This window comes from Dasypus novemcinctus, chromosome 26 (assembly GCF_030445035.2).
Source record: "Dasypus novemcinctus isolate mDasNov1 chromosome 26, mDasNov1.1.hap2, whole genome shotgun sequence".
NCBI classification, from domain to species: Eukaryota; Metazoa; Chordata; class Mammalia; order Cingulata; family Dasypodidae; genus Dasypus; species Dasypus novemcinctus.
In genome coordinates, this window is record NC_080698.1 from 60,075,006 (window position 1) to 60,079,387 (window position 4,382).

The window sequence follows — 4,382 nt, forward strand, 5'->3', positions numbered from 1 at the left end:
ACCTGTTCTTTTGTATGTTCACTTTCAGAGGCCATTTCTTCAAGCTCAACAATCCTTTATTCTGCCTCATCAAATCTGCTATTATATGATTCTAGTGTATTTTTAATTTCATTTATTCCCATAAGATCTGCTATTTTTCTATGTAAGCTTTCAAATTTTTCTTTGTGCTCATTCAATATCTTCTTAATATCCTTAATCTCTTTAGCCATCTCATTGAATTTATTAAGGAGATTTGTTTGAACATCTATGATTAGTTGTCTGAACTACTTTATGTCATCTGGAAGCTTATCTTGATCCTCTAACTGAGCCATATTTTCCTGTTTATTGGTGTGAATTATAATTTTTTGTTGGTGTCTTCAAATCTGGCTTAATAAATGCATTTATTCTGGGTGCAGTTTCTCTCTTTAGTTTAGGGTTTCTTGCCCTTTCTCCCTTGCTTGTTGTGTAGTAGGTGCCAAGAATATAGTTGGTGCTGTTAAGCTGTAGAAGCTCATTCTTCCCTCATTGCCCCAGGGACCAATGAAGCTTCTCCCAACTTTCTCCTTTGTCAGGGGTAGCAACAGAACCACAGCTGTGTGTTGTAAACCAAGTCATGCAGGCCTAGACTATAGTTGCATAAGAGACTGATGAAGCTTCATGCCCCTTTCTCCCCTGCCTGAGGTGTGGATGGAGCTTTAGGTGTGGGCAGCAACCTATGCTGTGTGGGTCTAAAATCACCACAGTTGCCCAGGTGGAAGGTAGATTTCCAACTCTGTCCAGCCAAATATACCTGCAGTTAACAGGAGAGGCTGGCACAGGTGCCCCCAGCTCCCTCCCTGCTGGAGGTGGGGCTGGGGCTTAGGCTAGTGCTGCAATCTGATCTGGATGGAAAGACTTTCCTTGCCAGCACTATGATTTTCAGTGCACTCTGCTTCCCCTCATGGCAGGGATGGAGTCTGGCCTCTTTCTGACTTGGACATGTTCCAACTTTTCCTGTTCTTAGGGTTATACTTTAGCCTGCTAAATTTACTAATCAGTAGCTGAAGTTGGTACCCAACTGTCTCTTCCTCCCCTGTTTTTGGGAAGTGGAGCTTCCAATTCTAGCCACAGATTAGCTCCTAAGGTGGCTTGTACTGTCAGTGGAAGATTGTCACCTCCAGGACATGGAGTATTCTACTCACGAATCTTCTCTGCAGATAGGTAGTCTCCTCTTTCCATTCTTTCAAGGATATTGGAGGATGCTTTTCTGGTCCCCTGGAGCTCCAAAACTAGAACTTCAGAAAGCTCTGGGTGATTACTAACTGTCCTGTTGCATGAGCTGACTCTAGGCTCCTTACTTTCCTGTCATCTTGCTGGTTGTCTATCCATTTATTTTTTCAGCATCTTTTCTGGATTGAAGTGGTTTCTGTTTTAAATTTTACTACACTGTTTAGACACATATTTAAAAAGAAAATTCAAACAAAACCACATCCTCTTATAAAGACTTTACTTCTCTTTTACTTAATGAATAATATACAAGTAAGGTTTACTGACATTTAAGGTCTTTGAAAGATTGACTCAAACTTACCTTTAATTACCATATCCCGTTATTTGATTTAGTCAATACATACAATAATGTCCCCCCAAATTTATTTATTTGTGTTTTAAATCTTGTTTATTAGAGAATTTGTGAGTTTACAGAACAACCACACACAAAATACAGGGTTCCTATACACCACTCTGCAACCAATGCCTTGCATTGGTGTGGAATTTTTTTACAATTGATAACAGGATATTTTTAAAATTTTACTATTAACTAGAGCCCATTGCTTAACATAGCAGTCACTGTGTAGTATAGGTCCATGGATTTTTAAAATTTTTTTCTGTTACCAGATATACATTCTAGCATTTCCCCTTTTAATCACCATCAGATATGTATTTCAGTGGTGTTAGTTGCATTCACAGTGTTATGCTACCATCAGCATCATCCATTACCAAAACCTTTCCATCATTCCAAATAGGAACACTTAAACTTTGTACATTCAAACTTTATAATAACTATGACCTTTTCTTTTGTCTCAAAGTAGTTGGAAAACCTATGGCCAATAGACTGTGTTCATGGGATAATCAAAGAAATCACACACCAGTATTTTCTAGTTTGACCTTTTTCTTCATGTATTTCCAAGGTTTGATTTCCCAGCACAAAATCTTTCTTTACCTATTAAGTTTACTTTATTCATTGAAGAGAGGGGTAGATCTACATTTCCTTTTTTAACTTTATTCATTAAACATGAATTTAGAACTTTCATCATCTTAAAGATTTAATAAATACAATATTAATTTATTTAATTGGTATTCAATAAATGTATGGAGATTACATGTAAGCTAAATAAAATTGAAACCACTATATTTTATTCCAGGAATGTTCTTTTTCTTTCTTTTAAAGGAGGTTTAAAAGTTCCTTTCTTTAATAAAATTCTAAAACTGTGAATAATCTTAAAAGCATACTGAATGCTAGGTTTTGTAATATATTACAAAACCTTAAATTATTTTAATTATAATTTAGGAAAGATCTTTCTATACCTTTCAAGAAATTTTGCTTTACTTACTTACCGAAATTTGATAATAGGATTATAACCACTCATATTTTAAGCCAGCACTAAATCTTAATTGCCATGGATTTGTCATAAAATCACTGAGGTTAATACATGCTATGATTTCATCTTTCAGAAGTGAAAGATAAAAGCAAGAGTAATGCAGTAGACCAATGAGAGTGCCTCCTCTGGATTCATTCTGATAGGTTTTTCAGACAAGCCTCAGTTAGAGCTGGTTCTCTTTGGAATCATCTTGACCTTTACCTCATGACCTTTCTAGGCAACACTGTTATCATCTTGTTGTCCAACTTGGACTCTAAACTCCACACTCCTATGTACTTTTTCCTCTCCCATTTCTCCTTCCTGGACCTCCGCTTCACAAGCAGTATCATTCCTCAGCTTCTAATCAACCCCTAGTGTTCAGGTAAGTCCATCACATGTGTAGACTGTGTGATTCAACTCTATGTCTCCCTTGCCCTGGTCTATACTGAGGATATCCTGGCTGTGATGTCCAATGACTGCTATATTGCTGCTTGTCATCCTTTACATTATACTTTTTCATGCATCCTCGGCTCTGCCATGTCTCGGCCTCTATGGCATGGCTCAGTGGGGTGGCCACCACATTGATTCAGTCCACACTCACCCTTCACCTGCCTTTCTGTGGTCATCGCCAGGTGGATCATTTCTTCTGTGAGGTCCCTGTGCTCATCAGGTTGGCATATGTGGACACCACACTCAACCAAGCTGAGCTCTTTGTGGCTAGTGTATTATTCCTGGTGGTGTCTTTGTCACTCACCCTAATCTCCTATGGGTACATTGCTCAAGCAGTTTTGAAGATCAAGTCAGTCACTAGAAGACATAAAGCATTTGGGACCTGCTCTTCCCACCTGATGGTGGTCACCATCTTCTATGGAACTATCATTTTCATGTATCTGCAGCCAGCCAAGAGTAGATCCAAGGACCAGGGCAAGTTTGTTTCCCTCTTCTACATTGTGGTGATCCCCATGCTTAACCCACTCATTTATATTCTGAGGAACAAGGAAGTAAAGGCAGCACTGGAAAAAAATTGGGGGAAACTCTATAACTGAATGGGACATGATTATCAAGAAACATTTAGGAGAGACTTACTAAGGGTGAATCATTTAATGAAGTGTGACTAAATAACTAATTTGGTTATGTCCATGACCCTGTCAATGGGATTCAGTAGAAGAGAATAAATTAGAGCTTGAATTTTAGAGTCTGAACAATCTGAGTTTGAGTGCCCATTTCACCACAGAGGAGCTGTGGGATTTGGCCAATTTGCACCACTACCATTACATTATTTCTCAACTAGGCTGTATACTAGCACCTGAAATGGAATAGACCCAATTAAAACAGATCACTGTTCAAAGGGTTTTACTGTTTTTAAAGCTTGTTTTTATAAAGTTTATTCTATTTAATAGTCACAGCTATATTTTTGATGGCTTATAAATTATTATTGAATTATTATAAAGTTTTTATCATTTTTCTTTCACAAAAATCAAAATATTTTGGCCAGTTGCTCAGAACAGAAAGAGAAAACACTAAACTTCAGTGATATTCTTTTATCAACTCTAACTATGGATTCCTAAGCCCCTTAAGTCCCATTTGTAAGCCGTTACTCTCTGAGTTCACCTCTAGAGCTGCACCCCACACCTAGTGCTGTATTATAAGTTTCTGATTTTTGTATTTCTTCCCTCACTGTTTTTTTTTTTTTATCCTCCCCCTGTGGCTTGCTTGCCATCTGCTCTCTGTGTCCATTCTCTGTGCATTCTTTTGTGTCTGTATTTTTTTATTTTTTATTTATCCCCC

General features: G+C 37.7%; 1 pseudogene; it reads left to right on the top strand.

The window, feature by feature from the left end:
- The first annotated feature begins 2,712 nt into the window (after nucleotides 1-2,712).
- On the top strand, nucleotides 2,713-3,640 carry LOC105744271 (olfactory receptor 2G2-like; annotated as a pseudogene).
- Nucleotides 3,641-4,382: the final 742 nt, after the last annotated feature.